Here is an 18414-nt window from a genome sequence, read left to right as displayed (position 1 = left end):
ATCAAGCGGTTTACATTTTTATAATAACCAGATAACAGAGGAAATCAGATTTTATAAATAATACAATTATCACAAGTATATGTTTTGTCAGATAAAGAGAAGTGGAAATAAGTACAGCTAGCATAGCTAGCAGTACTACAAGCGGCAAAAACTCAGGGGTTAGCCCACTGTTATCAACCAGCTAAGCATCTACACAGACATGATTAACTATGTCTGAGGGACGGGGTGGCCAGAGCCTTGCAATAAACTGATGCCCTGTCCAGAGTATTCCTGGTTTGGTGGAACCAGACCCAACGTGACCTTGACCAGGATAAAGCGGTTGGTGAAAATTAAAATGATATTAAATGACAAGCTGAAAAGTGTTAAATTAGTAGTAGTATCACTAAACACGAGACAAAAACATGGTGATTTAATCAGTAATCATTACCATTGCTTCATGTAATAAAGCTTTTGATGGTAGTATTTCCAAAAGCTATTTACAATCTTGCAACTAGTTGAACTATTTAAACAACCAAGCCATCAATTACACTAAACACGTTGTTTAATTTTCTTAACTTATTGTACATCTTACTTTTTGTTAAGCTTTCTTTTGAGCAGATGACAGAGGCTATATCCCACATCACATACACTGTGTACCCAAATAACTAACATTATTGGTTTCCAGTTTACCAAAATATATATAGTACTCGTGATGTAAATGATTAACCGACTACCTATCGACTTAAACAAATCCCTGTTTAAATAGTGATGTTGGTCACAAAAGTCATTTAAGTTCATTTCCAACAGGTAGCGATACAGAAAGTAAAAAGTGTACTGATTTCTGACTCCGTGAATATACATGGGACAGCTATTGCATTGAATAATGCACTATTGTGAACAGATGCACCTTCTGTTGAAAAAGAAGTTGCAAGCCAAACAGAAAAAAATTAAACTTTGCATGACGGATCTAATGTGCACCACCTGGTCACAATGCGTGTTACTGTTCTACATCATTGCCATGTTTGCTACATTCAGATTTTTAATTAAATAAACATGTTGACATGACATGAAACTTGGCAGCACAGTGGATAATTGACAGTTAAAGATCAAAAAAGAAGCTGCAAAAATGTCCCTATTAATAATCCTAGTATTAGTACTAATAATCCTTATTCAGTACTAATACTAGTTTAGAAAATAGTCAAACGTACACATAACATGACCTGGTTGCTAGGCTAAAATCCAGGAGGATTCATTTAATTTCTTAAAAAACACTTAGATACAACAGATATACTTATTTCATGCAATTAATTTAATTACTTAATTGCCTTCTTCATAATGATAACTGCTAAATTTTAATAATTATTCATAGTAATATGTTATTCACTCATGTTTAACACACAATAATACAATATGTCAAATACATAGCGTGTCGATTACAGCATGTGAAAAACACGCTTTATACATGATAATTAAAAAAAAAACTGCAACATTTAAGTAATCCAGTAAACCGTTCAGAAATCTTTGTTTACAGCATCAGTAAGGACATCAGGTGCACCATCATGGGTGTCTGACTACCATTCACGTGGAAACTAACTTCCTGGATTTCCTGAAATGTGGCAGCACTTTTGTGCTGGAGTCTAAAAATAAGCATACTAAAAGCTGCCTAGTGCACAGCATGAGTTAATGAACAGGGATTAATGTTTAACTATTGTACATGTAGCCATACAAATACACTATTTAACATCTATTTAACATCGGTTAATGGCTACATGCAACATTTATTAACATAGTGTTAGAAAATATATGTATAGGTTACATAAATGTACACACAGAGGCTGACTCCAAACAATTTCTCTGTATACCAATCCCTAGTTACCTACACACCCATACCCCAAATGAATAGAGGTACACACCTCATGAGGACTGAGTTCATGGTATGCCTGTCAACACTATGCCCATAACAACTGATGAGGTAATCCCATGAGATGACTCTCTTCTTTACTTGAACCAACACATGACACAGCTCAGTACTACTGATCTCTCACAGGGTAGAACTATACCACTAACATGTAAATACATTTATTGGCACATATTAACAATACCTGACTTGATGGGAAAAGAGACATTTAATATGAACATAAATATGGATACCTAAAAATGACCTACAAGGGATAGCATAGATTGGCTTTCTGTACATTAACTAATCTCTCTCTCTCTCTCTCTCTCTCTCTCTCTCTCTCTCTCTGGTTTTCATTTAGTTATGGTTGGATATAATCAAAACAAAGCAAGCAATAAATTGACTGCTTTGGATTTTGTTAACATAATGAGTGAAGCCAAAAGGATAAACAATCACTCAAACACGTTGGTAAATTATGCAATATTATCATTTTACAAGATGTGATAAGGCTGAGGAGGGTTGAACACGGTCATGGAGTCCACCTTGTGCCTGTGGTGAAGTCTCACAAAGAGCTGTATAGTGTATGGACAGCCATGCTAAGTGCTCACAATGTACATGTTTATCCTAGTGTTCTGCATTACTGTCAAATTCACTACAGTATATTCACTATATTCCACTTCAAATCAATAAAGAAATCTTCCAGGGACACATCAACTGATGAAAATCAGATATCACTTAAAAAACTTTTGCACGTTTAGATGCTTTGCCAACCCATCCCAAACCAGCTCAATGGTGTTTACATCTGGAGACTGTGCTTGTCATTCTATGATTTGAAGGCTACCATCTGGTTCTTGTCTTCTAAGATAGTTCTGACATAACCTGGAGTAATTTTTTTTTGTCTTGCCGTAGGATCAAGCATCTTTTTCTTATGCTGTCATCTATTTAATGGCTTTCTTACTGCCACTCGACCTGTTAAACCTGCAGCATGAAGTCTTTACAGTACAAACCGAGACTTGCTTATCAGTGCTAAGCTGTGAGCCTCATGACTCTTTTGATGCTATTGTGGCTTTGGGTCTACCATACTTCCTCCTGTCAGTTTCCAAGTGGTTTTTGATGGTGTAGAAAACTGTAATAACTGACACCTTAGCTTTCTTTGCAAATATCCCTTTAGAAAAGACCTACACATTAAGGGTTATAATGACCTGCCTCTCTATATTCGTCAATTGTCTTATCATCACCATTACAATAACAATATACTTCATTCAGCAGTGCAAAAAATTGCTGACCTAGGGGGCTTATTAATGGTCTGTTCAAACACCGCTTTTGTAGAAATTTAACAAAATCGGGTAAACCTGTGGAAATTGTTTCAAGGTTAATTTACTTTCATTGCAGAACAGCTATAGGCTGTAACTTAAGCTTTTTATTTATCTTTCAAATAGAGTTTACAGCTTTCATATGATTCACTAAACTTTAACTATTTAAATGTCAATAAAACCAGACAAACTGGGGTGCTCTAAAAATTTCTTACCGGTAATGTAATGGAAGCCGCTTTCTTGCACGTTGCAACAGTGGCCTTTTGGTGGTCTCCTGCACTTACAGGCACACTGATATTGACATTAAACAGAAATAACACAGCACATAAATTTCTCTTCCTTGCTAATAGGATTTTTCTCTTTTAATATCCACATTTCTTTCATTTCTATCTCCTTTTTTCGTCTGCCTGCCTCAAAAGCTATGGGCTCGATAAGCCCCTCAGGCTTCAGGGGTCTGGTTGCAGCTGTGAGGATCCTCCAAGTAACAGAGTGGTGCCGCTCTCCTCAGGGTCTGCCCTGCTGCTACTGTCTCTCTAATGAGCCACCATCACAGCTTTACAGCTGAGACAATCAGGAGAATAGGATGTTTTAGGTAGGGAGGGCTGTCAACTCAATGTAAAAGTGTGGTTGACACAAAGCAAAGCAATGTAAGTGCATTAACTTTTCAACTGATTTGAATAATGCTTTCTTACACAGGCTAAAGAGAACATGACTATTCAATGGGCACCAGCACCCGTGCATACCACAAACACACACACACACACACAATCAAATCACTGATGTACAACGCTCCTCTGCACAATGCAGAAACGTTCATGAAGTCTTGTGTCCATATTTTCACATATAAAACAGCAGCGGTCTATGATGCTAGCACACACGGTCTAATCTCAGCTGTGCTATCAACCAACTTGGCATCTACAGACATGATTGCCTGTGTCCGAAGATGGGGGGAGGCTAAAGTAATGGGTATATACTGGATCATACAAAGAATTTATTTTAGTTTTTTTTTTTTGTAAGTTTCTCTGTTCAAAACCACCCAGAAAATCAAGAGAACAGGAACTCGCATAAAAAGCAGCACAATGACTGTGCAGACTGAGAGAAGAATGTAATTCCTGCTCTAGTATTACTTATCCAGCGGCTTTATTAAGTCCTCTTTAGTCTCTAACCTTATTCAACTCTACTGTAGATTGTTACCATAAAATATTGAGCTCTGTTCATTTTAAAACTAACACACTGCTTTACAGACGCATCCAAGATCAAACACACAACACTTCTTTTCTTACGTCTGTGAACAGATACGTTTGAACTAAACACTATAACACAGACAAAAGACTGAAATACTATTACGCATTCATTTAACACACCAAACCAGGTCTTTTTCTAAAAATACAAAGACGGTGAAAACAACCTGAAAGTCCCTGTATCCCTCTGCCAGTAAAGTTAGACTTAAATCCTTCCATTCCTTGCTCAAAACTTTGCTTTTTCACTCTTTTTGCACAAACAATAGCTATTTTTAATTCTACTTACTTTGTTGGCGTAACTAGCACTGTTTTGCCACCTGGCTGGTTATACTGCAAGAGCATAGTGATGACCACAGCAGTAATTTAAAATGTTTCCCTCATTAAATAAGATCTGCAGTAAGGTGTACCCGAGCCTAAATTCCTGATGCAGCGTTCAACATCGAAAAACAATATTTAATAAGAAAGCCTACACGTCTGAATGAAAACACGCATACAGCACACACTTTAATATGGGATGGATATAGGCATAAAAATAAACCAAATAGCGCCCAGGTGGCACAGCGGGATATTCCGCTTGCACACCAGCACCGATTTTCTGAACTCCCAGATTCGAAACTCGGTGTTGCCACCGGTCGGCTGGGCGCCATCTAGCGGGCATAATTGGCAGTGCCTGCAGCAGATACTAATTGGCCACCGTATCTGCAGGGTGGGAGCCAAACTATGTGTGGGTGGGTGGGTCTTTATACGCTGTGTAAAGACCCTGATTGGCAAAAGAGACGCCTGTGGAGGGAGGAGGGCTGTGCACGTGTCGAAAGAGGCGTGTACAGTGACGCGCTCTCCTCGGATGCAATCTGGCATCTCTCAGCAGCGGAAGACAAAAAATTGAGTGCGCTAGGAAAATGGGGAGAAAATGCATTAAAAAAATAATAAATAAAAATTTTTTAAAAATCCAAATATATTTTGATAACTTCAGTTTAATTTGTATTGGTTACCGAGATAACCAAGGTCAACATTGGGAAAATGTCTGAGCAGCTACACTCAGAGTATAGTTTAACACTTCAGAATGTGTTTCATGACCAAAAAAAGTTTGTAATAATTTTTTGGGACCCTATTGTGCATAGTGACAATATTTCAGCTTGTATTTATACTACAGCCATCAATGAAAACAAGTGATGAAGTGACCTACAGTTTACAGCATGCAACTGCTAGAGAAGCGAGCAGAGGATATTTCAGACTAGAGCAGAAGGTAACCTGAGAAATGTCATGGAACACACATGATGTAGTCCGGTAAACAACATTTAAAAAATGATTCAAGGCATTTGGAAAAGACACAATGACCACTTGGCATGTTTAATGGTGAGTTTTTTGGCAGTGTCTGAGGAGCATGATTACCATAATGTTCCGTTTCAATCAACTAAATCTGAGCCTGTAAAGCACTGCCTAAATATTTTAACCAAAATTTGATATCCACATACCGTCCAATTAACCATACCATCCAAGTAACTATCACAGGTGTTTTAAGAAATAATGTTTTGCTGGCATTTAAAAAAAGAAGGCAGACTGGGACTGGTAAAATACATTACATCATCACATTTGTAGGAAACACAAACTAACAAACAGGGGTACAATCAAATTATTTTAGTAATACAGGCATGAAATAACCTTGAAAAATAAAACCATGATGATAGAAAAGGGAACTCAACTAGCACAGTGATCAATTACGCTAGTGAATTACCACCGAGATCCGGGTTTGAATCTCAGCTGTGATTTTGTCCATTAAGGAGTCTATACAGACATGATTGGCTGAGGGAAGCTAGCCAAAGCCCTGATATGTATTGTTGCCCTGTCCAGTGATTCCTGATGGAAGCTAACCCAGCTCAACCCTGGCCTAAAGAAGCAGTTGATAAAAATGAAAGGAAATGATACAACAGGACTAGGAAGGGATAACATACAATTCCTTTAAAATATTGACACCCTTGGATAATAAACAAAACAGGCTGTAAAAATTACGTTACTGCTTATTCTTTCTCCCATTTCAAATAAACAAAAATATACTGTTTAAGAAAAATACAATGACTGAAAGAAAAAGAAACCTTATTATTGGGAAATAAAAATGTGCGCCACCCCTAGAAATTATTCTAAGTAAAATCTAACAGATTTACATTCACCAAGCACTCTATTATACACACCTATCCAATACATACATTTATTGATTGATGTTTATCTTCTAAGCTACGTCTTCCTTTCAGATGAACTTTGGTTTAAAAAATACTAATTACGGGACAAACTTCCAGGTACCTCATCCAGATTACTCAATCAGAATATGGTCCTAATCTAGAAAATATTAATCAGTTAACCAAAAGTGTGCTGACATTCTAATCCGAGCAGAAAAACTTCACACACACTTCATTAGGTTTAGCATGTTTTGCTAGCCCTTGTAATGAACTGTGTGCTAACAACGCTATTTTATCACTTTTTCTACACTAACATAGCATGAATTGTATTACAAGACTTGCAAGAAGTTTGCATTGATAAACTAATCACTTATTATCATCCTTAGTTAATGCTCTTTCCCAGATCACACCAACCTTAGGTCCGGTGCCTATTCTGGAACACTGGGCACAAGACAGCTATATACCTGGTACAAAACATCAAACCATCACACTAGGGATGCACCGATCCAACTTTTTCAGTTCCGATACCGATCCGATACATATACTTTGCATATCGGCCAATACCCGATACCGATCCGATACCAATGTTGAATTAATAAACCGTATACTTTATTATGTGGGAAAGACTTAAGGCATCAGGATCGACTTAAACATTACTAAGTTTGCAAAACAAAATATAATTAACACAGATATAAATGTACTGAACTGCTATTTATTTGTCAATAAAATAATAAACAGGCATCTTAATATTTCAATGTTATTTTCACTCGACGAGTAAGCATCCGACACTGCCTTGGTGACCGAAGCAATCCCAGCATTCATTGCAGAAAAATAAACATAGCTGAAAGGGGCGGAGAAACGAATGGAGTTATTATCAAACGTAAATAAAATATTACTGATTTTTAACTTGTATAAACTTGTACCGAGTGTTTTTATTTCCAAGTTCGAGCTTGTCAGGAAATGTAACCGTTATCGGTACATGAAGGGAAATGTTATATTGACGTTAGCGTTAGCGCTTAGCTACCTCAGTTCATTGTTTTTAATGGCAAGATGCTAAATGCTAAACCCGATGGAATCGCTGTGTAAGTTTCACTCGAGTAGCGCGTTCGAATAACCTGATTTATGAGTTGATGACTTATTAGAATCCTCTCTACTGAGGCAGCCGCTTATGTAGACAGTAAGACAGCAAGGCAGCTCCTTAGGTTTTCGAACACACCCAAAATGTGGCTGCTGACAAAGAGAAAAACAGTAGTAGCTTAAATAACTTTTTCAAATAAACGTATCCGTAAATATTTAGTGCAAACAGTAATTCAAAATAAAATATAGCAGCTAAACCTGAGTAATAAACATGTTGCCATCGAACTTGTTAGCATAGCAAGAGTGAAATACCTCCATGCAGCTGACTCTTTGGCTCACTCCATGTTGCTCTTTTTGTTTGTGTTATACGCCATACGTCAGCAGCGCGTCCTGTATGGGCTTAGCATGCGTCGCAAACGAACTAAAGTGAACGTATCGGACCCATGGATCGGCCTGATTATCCGATATCCGATCCATCTCATTTTGGTAATATTGGGACCGATATCCGATCTTAATGTCGGATCGGTGCATCCCTACATCACACACTGACCCATTCACATACTGCATGTTTTGGGAGGAAGACAGCAGAGTTAATCAGTGGTATAAATCTGTGCATATTCATCCCATTATAACAGAAAAAGAATTTACTAAACTTCACAGACCGTGTCCAAGGGCAAGATTTAATGGCATCACGCAGCACCTACTTTGCCATCATGTGGCTTATCTTATATTCAAAATATAAAATTCATCCAAAACCACACACTGATGAGCCAAAACATTGGGACCATTCCCCCAAAATGTGCATGGCAATGCCTATTATTAAATATTTATTATTATATGACATGTTTGGCTGATAGTAGTTAGTTGTTTACATGTTGAATGCAGCAGATATGTGGAGAAGGAAGTCCTTAGTGATTTATATAGGTGCCAAACTGTAATGGCTAAACGACCGGGTTGAGGTATCTCCAAAACAGCAATGAGTGCTTACAAAAAGCCATGGTGAGTACCAACCAACAGTGGTCCAAGAAATCACATGCCACAAAGGACAGGTTGTTGGGCTCACAAGACGAACTAATGCCGAAGGAAATGAAGGCTATGTAGTCTGGTGCCAACCAACAAAAGGGTTACTGTGATCATTTTTAACTGCAGATAATTTTATTACTGGTAATGATGTGGCACAATACAGTGCATCAAATCCTGTGTGGGGCTGCAGACACCATTGTGAAAGCCCCACACATCGAAAAGCCCCTACAATAGACACACAGGCATCAGAACTAGCCATGAACAATGGAGGAAAGCTGACTTGTCCAATGGATGGCTGGGCGTGTGTGCATTGTTTATCGCTAGAGGAGATGCACTGTAGGTGATAACCATGCAACGTACAGAAACCAAAGACATGCTAGTAATGTCCTGGTACTAGATAACACAGGACTCCCTCAGATGTCTTTAGGAGTCCGTGTTTCAGCAGGTCTGAGCCGTTTTGAGATCTGGCATCAAACCAAGTATCGAACCAACAACGGCCTATGTTGGATTGGTATCTATTCAGATTTCGTATAATTCAAATCCAATGACACATTTTATGCTTGGAATGTGTGTGATCACTGACACATCGAAATGAACGTAAAATACAAATAACTGTAAAACACAAAGCCATTACACCTTTCACATTAGCATAATTTCCTTTTATACGGTCAGCTGATACTGCATTAGTGTATATACACACAGAGTTAAGATTTTGGGATTGGGATTTAAAATAGAAAAACAAAAAAATGATATTAAGACATCCCTACTAACAAAAATATTATTATAAAACGGATAGTTCCGGTCCTAAAATCTGATTGGCTGAGCCGCGTTCGAAGCCGTTGTAAAATCCCCGATAAACTCACACCTATGACCACCTCACATCATTCCATATTAATACGCCACTGAATAGAAAAAATTAATGTTATTTTCGCCCTCATGTTGCCTAGCAACACTGTTAATCGTACTATTTTGCGTCGCGGAAGAATGCTTTATTGTAAGTTTATACACAATAAATACATTTATGAATTAAACATTGTTGTATTTATTATATTTTATGTTGACCGCCGTTTTATAAAAGCAATAAGCCACTCGAGACCGTGCATTACTGTTAAGATTTTAGCACGGGGAAAGAAGTTTTAGTCACTCCGCTTCGCGTCGTGCCAAAAACGTCATCCCCGTGCTAAAATCACAGTAATGCACGGCCTCTCGTGGCTTATTGCTTTAACAAACAAATAAAAAATACAATTCTAAATAAAACGAATGTGATTTTGGTCTGCCAAAATTAGGCTTGTTGAGTTTCATTTTGCAATATCTGAACTATGGAACTATTTCTAACCATATTATAATAAACTAATGAAGTTATAGTTTAGGTTAAAGGGGGACAAAATTATCCTGTTACATTTCGGCAAAATTCAGGCGTTCCCAGACCCTCCGACATGGGAAGATTACACTACGATTAAATGAATGTATCTTTGTGTACAAGCGACTGGTCCAGCAAGCTCAGATGCATCTCTATAACTCTGCTCTAGCTGCCAATCTCCAGTGTGGTTGGCAGTGCTCCTTTAATCCACCCTTAGCCCACACACTCTCTGGAGTGTGAGGAGCCAACATGGATGCCCCAAACACACTAAGCCTGACACAAAATGGCAGTGCAAAGATCAGCTGTGTTATCAGGCTGGAGGACAAACAGGTTGAAGATGGTACACACAGTGAGCATGAGAGTTATTGGCAGAAACAGCAGAGGAGAAGGTGAGTCCACTCACAGTTCAACAATGCAGTAGGGCAGACATCCTTCCGAAGTGATTAATTATTCAATCAGCTTTCAAAACATTTTGTGATTAGAGGAGTGTCATCCGTGGGGGGAAAAAAGACAAAGATGCAGCTTGGTAAGGTCAGTGGTGCTTGATAATTCACCACTTATTGCTTTTCTAAATAACAGTGGGAGAGAAATCAAGTGCAACCCTCAGTAGGTGAAGAGTGGAGTACAGGAATAGTAATTCCTCCCCACCACCCCACCACCCCCCTGGTTAGAAGGCATCATTTCCTTGACATTCTGCATAGGTTTTCAGTTGTGCACGCGCGCGCACACACACACACACACACACACACACACACACACACACACACACACACACACAGACACAGACACATACACACACAGACACAGGCACCAATTTAAAGCCCCTGCACAGGGAAGCAGTTGAACCCTTACAATGCAATAGATGTCATTTTAGCTTTCTGTGCACTTGCAGAGTGGGATGTCCACCCATTTAGAACAGAAAGACTTAAAATGTACACTTACTTCTGTGGGAACAAAATATAAGTTCTGTAAAACACGACAATTTAGTTTGGCTTGTTCCTAAAACTTGTATAGTGTAAATGTTCCTAAAATAGATATTTGATTCAGTTGTAAGATATTTATGGGAATTATTTGTCCTGATTTCTTGACTAACAATTAAGTGAACCACAAGCATTAAAAAAGCCAGTCCATTTAGACGCAACAACTAAACTGGATCCCTGACATCTGTGTGGTGGATAACCATCAAAGCAGCAGTAATAAATCCTTTCACTGCAGTCAAAGTCTTAACTAAGTTAACAAGTGAATTCTAGTTATCATTCAGGACAGGGAAATCAACTAGAAGAGCTTTACAATGATTTATGCTTCCCCCAATTAATTAAACTTTGCATAAGAAGAAGATAAGATATTGAAATGTCTGTAACTGTTATAATGATCTAATCTCAACTGTTTAAACTAGTCAGGGTTATTTACGGATATGCCTATTAACTGTTCGAATACAGTATATGAAAACATGACTGTTACATCAGTCAATTAACATTCCCATTTTTTCACTTTAACATAATCCATAGTTATTTAAACTACGCATTGTGTAAATCTATGCAAACAATTTACTATTGTCTAACCTGTAATATGTATACACTTACTACACTACTAAAATTATTATATTTTAATAATGGCATAAATAACAAGACTATTTAACAATGGATGTCCTGATAGGGTTTTTAAAAAATTACATCATTAAAACGGGGTAATTATGGTTATATAGGGGGTTTGGTGTCATTTTAATAATCACAGTGCAAAAATACAAACTTCTGGTGTGATCTGAAGGCTGGTTGCACTAAATAAGTGACAGGGAACTCTTTATTAAGATGATAAGCATGACCCATGAGATACATCCTATGTATAATATAACGTTATGCTTACGCTGACTAGCCTACAGCCTCTTTACTATACGACTTAAAATAAACCGAATCAAAGTGGTGCATTCTGAGGTGAATTTACCATCTTGCAAGTATTGAGTCATTTTATTGACATGGATTGCATATTGCAAGAAATAAGTCATGAAAGCTAAGGTAAAACTTTAGAGACGTTTTTGGTACAAAGGTTTCATTTAGTTTCAAAAGTAATATTACAGAAATATGTACAGAATATGTAAAGCTGTGGCATATGAGCAAAATAATTGTTAAAAATTTGAGTCGTTACAAAGGCCTGTTAAATAGTTACAGAAGACTGTGATGCTGTTCATTACACATCCCGCACCATATTCAGATATGCTCAAAATACCCCTCCAATATAGTGATGTGAAAATTATAAATGAACATATTCCCCACTAGCTTTGCGTAATATTAGGATTCATCAGTGTTCCCATTATTTGTTGATGTGTCCCTGCGTCCGTAGATTTGGTCCAGGCCAATATTCAATTCATGGCCTTGTCCTAAACACTGTTTTTCCTGTTCACGCCGAGTATGCTGTTTGCACTGGGGTATGCTAACGACTTAACATGGATGATAATAAAGCATATCAACATGTCAGTGTTAAATTCTTTGTATTAAAAAAACCTCCTGTAATAACTGCTGTTGTGGCGTTTGACAAACAAATCTTGAACTATCTATTCTTGATTTAGCAGGTGAAGCTTCATACGCATTGTATGTATTACTTTTTGTAGTTGTGTCAAATACATTTTTTTAATTGCTACTGATAGCACTGAAGTATTAAACCTGTGATTTTAAAAATACAATTTTATGTAGTGAGTGTGTTCTTACTTCTGGTTGGGTTTCAGTATTTAAATACTATTTAAACTGTTTAAATACTTCATTTTGCTGTGCTTAATTATTCAACATCTTGCCTATATTCATTTAAATGCTCTCGGAAGACATTTAATTGTACAATGAGAAAAAAACAATACTGTTTGTTGGTTTAAGATGCTAAAGTGCAGCAGTACTATTTTGTACAGTATTTTTATACAGCATTTAAATGATTATTCTAGTCATTACAGTACAGATCTAATAGATAACATGTAGTATCCAATATAGTGTACAATAGTTGTTTATGGTCAACAGTGGTGCAAAGCAAATTGATCCAGCTGATTGGTAAGCTCATAAGTTTAAAAAAAATCAGTGATTCATTGCTGGCAAACAACAAGTGTGAAGAAATGAAATGGCACATTTACTAGTGCAGATCTGCATGAGGATCATTAATATCACTTGCCAATATAGTGTATTAGCAGTCTGTGTGCAATTGTTAGTGCACAGCAACACCCTCCATGTCAGTAAAGCTGACACTGCATGGATAAGGGGCATGCATTCAACAAAAAAATCAGACCCAAAGCCAAAAAAGGTAAATGCAAGATAAGAGCCAGGCACCACAGGCAATGGCCATTTCATTAAGACGATCAACAATGGTGAAAAGTTCCGAGATACAAAGAAAAAAAGTCTGCACACAACAAGCTCAGGTCCTCCATGATGTCAAAGAGCTGACCCTTTCTAATCAGACATCTTTGCTTGCACGTAATACCGAACTGTTTCCAACTCTCACTCTTGTTCAGAAGCGCTAAAACTACGCATATTTGATTCATTTAAAGCTCTTCATCTCTTCATCTCCGTGCAAAAATAAAACATCGACTCAACTAAGAAAAGTAACTAGTTTGCGCAGACAGCTAGGTGGTTGGTTTGTACTTGCTCCTCCACATCATGCAGACACCTTACAGCTTAGCACTGTACTACATACAGTAGCAGCTACCATGCTAACAGGCTAGCAGCTTTGATAAACCCAGTGAGCACAGACACACCGACCGTGGCCTCGCATAAGTCGATTCAGGACAGGATTTCTCGTCGCACAAAGCACGAACAACAAAAAGACACGCTGAAGACGAAAGCCCGGACATTCAGGAAGAAAATAAAGCCACGATACCTTGGTCGGCTTCAATCAGTGTGACGCCGTGTTGCTGAAACAGCAGCCGTGCTGTTGGGGACGTGGAGAGCCGGGACCAAGATGGCGTCCCCTCCTCCAAACTTCCAGCACTTCCACTTACTTTGGACACTCATCAAAGCTACTTTTGGCAAAGACAAAGCAAACACATAGTGATAAATAACTGCCACTATGCTCATAAAATGCCCTCCTGCAACATTAGATCGGAAACTTATTTATGCATACTGTAGGGTTTCTATACCTTTATATATTTTTGTGGAAAATCTGAATTTCGGGTACAAACCTTCATGCGCCTCTGCACTGCGACTGGCTGAGAGAATGAGGTGAAGATCACAAGCGTCACTACTCACTGTGTGTGTGTGTGTGTGTGTGTGTGTGTGTGTGTGTGTGTGTGTGTGTGTGTGTGTGTGTGTGTGTGTGTGTGTGTGTGTGTGTGTGTGTGTGTGTGTGTGTGTGTGTGTGTGTGTGTGTGTGTGTGTGTGTGTGTGTGTGTGGTGTTCATGAAACCCAACTACACAATCTTACAGTATACAGTTCTAAAAATTAAAACGTCTCCACTCTCGTTTTATTGACTAATACATGTTGCATGTTTTAAATACATAAAAAATAAAGATATACGTGCACAAACACATGTAGATACATTTACAAGAGAAAAACAAGATCTGTTGCTGCTGCAAAACAATCAGTTTTATTATAATCATTGTTATGCCTAATATTATTATTATTATTATTATTATTACTATTATTATCATCATAATCATTGTTATGCCTAATGCTATCATCATCATCATCTTTATTATTATTATCATTGTTATGCCTAATGCTATTATTATCATCATCATATTTATTATTATTATAATCATTGTTATACCTAATGCTATTATTATTATTATTATTATTATTACCTGATGACCTAATAACCTAATAAGACATTATTGAACCTGTGAGTTTCTTGCCCAACAAGGATTAATTTTGAGAAAGCTGGACACCAAATTTCAACTTTCATTATTCCATGTGTCCATAAAACCCATAGCAGAATTCTACCAAATGCATAATTCCCTTTTTCCCATTTATTTGAGACAGTGGTGTAAAAATTGATTCACACCCCCATATGTAAATGAATTTTAGTAAATTAAAAAATCTTAATTTATTTGCATATCCACTGTAGTTATTACTTTATGTATTTGCCTTACCCCAGGTGTTTAAAAGTGTATTCGTACTGATATTAGGAAATCAGTGTTTGATATTCTACAAGGGCGGCATGGTGTCTAAGTGGGTAGCACTGTCGCCTCACAGCGAGAAGGTCCTGGGTTCGATCCCCGGGTGGGGCGGGGATCTTCTTTCTGTGCAGAGTTTGCATGTTCCCCCCGTGTCTGCGTGGGGTTTCCTCCGGGTGCCATAGTTACCTAGCCGCTGGGATGCACAGACCAGTGCATTGTAGTGCCGGTCCCAAGCCCGGATAAATAGGGTGCCAAATCCCTGTGCCAAACTCTGTGCCAAATCCCGCCGGTGACCCATAACGGGAAGAACCTGGAAATGCCGGCCCTGTAACCGAAAAATGGGACAAAGGCTGAGGAACAAGAACAAGACAAAAGTGCTTGATCTTCTACAAAAAGAAGCAAAAAATAACATTTTAATGGCTGGCATTCAAGTCAAGTCAAATTTATTTATATAGCGCTTTTTACAATAGACATTGTCTCAAAGCAACTTTACAGAATCCAAGGAAAAGGAAAAACTCCCTTAAAGTTACAGGAAGAAACCCTGAGAGGAACCAGACTCAGCAGGGACCCATCCTTCTTGGGTGGCCTCGAGGATACTTTAAATAAATAAGATTTACACAAATCATACAAACATAAAATTAAATTGAACTGAAAGTTTTAACTAGAGAAAAATAACTGGAGTTCTTCATTATTCAGTCCAGTCTGTGATAAAGTCTGTTGTAAGTTGTGGACATTTTTGGTGCAGTCTCAACTTGCAGTCTTTAACCTCGAGAGAGTAAACACGTTTCTGTCAGAACCACCTCGGGGTGAAACAACAGAAGATGACATTACATGACAGCTCTAGAGTGGTTGTTAATTATGTACAGTGAACATAAAGGTTTACATTATACATGTACAATAGAAATGCAAGGAAACAAATGTCATAGATTTTAACAACGTTTTATTCTGTTGGGAAAGCACAGTCTTGAAGTACAGCAGAGTTGCATTGTAGAATAGAACAGAACGCCTATTTGTCATATATACATATACAGATGTACATTACAACAAAATTCTTTCTTCATATTCCAAACAAGCTGGGGTCAGAGCGCAGGGTCAGCCATTGCACCCCTGGAGCAGAAAGTGGTTAAGGGCCTTGCTCAAGGGCCCAACAATGGCTGCATGGCAGGGCTGAGATTTGAACTCTCAACCTTTCAATTGATAGCCCAAAGCTCTACCAGTGGCGATTTTTCTAAGACTGCAAGGGAAGCTCAGCTTCCCCTAAAATGTCAAAAATTAAATGGTCAAATATGTACAGTTGTGTTAACATTTCATTGACTACAAATGCGTTAGAACACGTTCATCTCGAAGACGAGTTCGTTCAGAATCAGCTACTTATCACAAATCGACTGACTCGATTTTGTTAACTTCTCATACATTCCCGTAGCGTCAATGCATTTGCCCGTAGAAGCTGAGCGTCTATTCACTTCAACGGGACTGCATGGAACGGTTTTTTTCATTGCTTCGAAACTCGCCGGTCATTGGATAAATGCCACGATTTTGTCCCGCCCCCGGACGCTGAGCGTCTCTGGGGGTGAATGGAGCTGTGGGCGGGTCTGGACGCGGAGCTTCTGCAAGATGATTGGAGGATCAGTCGAAAGGCTGAATCCCATTTTGATTGACAGCAAGTCCCTGGAGAAGACGCCTACTTGGAAAATTTTGTTGAAAAGGAACAGAGGGCAGAATTTATGTATAAATAAATTGACAAATTTTATGATGTAAGCCGACAATGAGCTTCCCCTCTTTGAAAGACCAGCAGCCGCCACTGAGCTCTACCCACTAGGCTACCACAATGTTACAGAAGACATGCTCAGTTTTTCTTTGTTCTTGAAGTATTAAATAATGGTAATTCACAATTAAACAATTAGGTATTAGGTCGCAAAACCCAAAACAATACGAAAAACAAATGAGCAAGCCTAAAAATAGAGACAGACTCAGTTCAATTTTTCCCTTCAATCACTGCCCACCTGTCTGCATGTTTTTCCTGTGTCTATCTGGATATATGGATGTACTACATATGTACAAAATTACCCTCAGGAGTAAGTAAAAGAATTGGTGTGTGACACTAAGATTTATTAGGCATCCTATCTAGATAGTGTATTTTTGCCTTTTCTCCCACCTGAACACTTATTTAACAACATTTTAGACAGTGCTGCTCATCACCATCGTTTAAACGTTTGAGAGAATCTTTTTTATAAAATTTATGATAGACTGATAAGAATAATGATAATGCCATAGTGAATACAGGTTAAGTATCCAAAGAGCCACATGTAAACGTAATCATAATCTTGTTAGTATTTACATTAATAGTTTGTTTGTTTTTATAACGCCATGTTGTCTCATTTATGATATTCACGGCAGGAATCAGTGTTTTATGCTAGTTCTATTGGTCTTATATTATTAAGAATTTTTAGATTTTTAGAGAATATTTAAGATTTCTGTATTATCTTGGGTGAGAGTTTCTTTTCATGTATTGGGCATATGTCTTTCACTGTTGTCGTTAATAAAGTATGACTAGGAAAGCACATGAAAAAATTGAAGTATGCAAAAGCACAGATGTCTCAGAGAATTGCAATACACAACACCATACTTTCAAATGTTTTAGTTCCTTTTTAAAGTCTCCAGCAGTCTCTAGTTTCAGGCTTGCTCATTTGTTTTTAGTATTGTTTTGAGTTTCACTGAATGTATCTATTTTTGTTGACTGTAAACTCTACATTAAACACAATGGTTTTACAGCAACAAACTGGTGATAGATTGCCAACCCCTATAGACCTAAAGAAATACTAATAATTAAAATGCACAGCGCATAATTAAGTTTTTAATACTTACATGGTTTACATCAGGGTTTTTAACCCCAGTACTGAGGTCCCACAGTTTAAGGTTTTCCCATCTGTAATCACACTTGATCCAACTGATTAGGAGCTTAATATTTGACTAATATTTAATCATTTGTTGGCAGTAGGGGAAATCATTTCAGTGGATACAGTAAAGTTAATCATTTTTATTTCTTTACCTACATAGTTAAATTAACAAACTGCTTAGCAGCTGGTGCCTAATTCATCCCAAAGGTCTTCTATCAGGTTGAGGTCAGGACTCTGTGCAGGCCAGTCAAGTTCTTCCACACCAAACTCGCTCATCCACGTCTTTATAGACCTTGCTTTGTGCACTGGTGTGCAGTCATGTTGGAACAGGAAGGGGCCATCCCCAAACTGTTTCCACAAAGTTGG

At 37.9% G+C, this 18414-nt stretch overlaps 1 protein-coding gene across 2 annotated transcripts in view; it reads right to left on the bottom strand.

Annotated features, from left to right (window-relative positions):
- tlk1a (tousled-like kinase 1a) overlaps window positions 1-13996 on the bottom strand; it is a 37631-nt gene extending 23635 nt beyond the window's left edge. For both annotated transcript variants that reach the window (XM_063005374.1, XM_063005375.1), the window contains exon 1: window positions 13914-13996. The gene's annotated coding sequence lies outside the window, so the exon portion shown is untranslated. The remainder of the gene's footprint in view (window positions 1-13913) is intronic.
- Between the last annotated feature and the right edge of the window lie 4418 nt (window positions 13997-18414).

The sequence above is a fragment of the Trichomycterus rosablanca genome, chromosome 12 (assembly GCF_030014385.1).
Source record: "Trichomycterus rosablanca isolate fTriRos1 chromosome 12, fTriRos1.hap1, whole genome shotgun sequence".
NCBI lineage: Eukaryota > Metazoa > Chordata > Actinopteri > Siluriformes > Trichomycteridae > Trichomycterus > Trichomycterus rosablanca.
The sequence above is the reverse complement of the archived record's forward strand: the minus strand, read 5'-3'. Positions and strand labels throughout refer to the sequence as shown.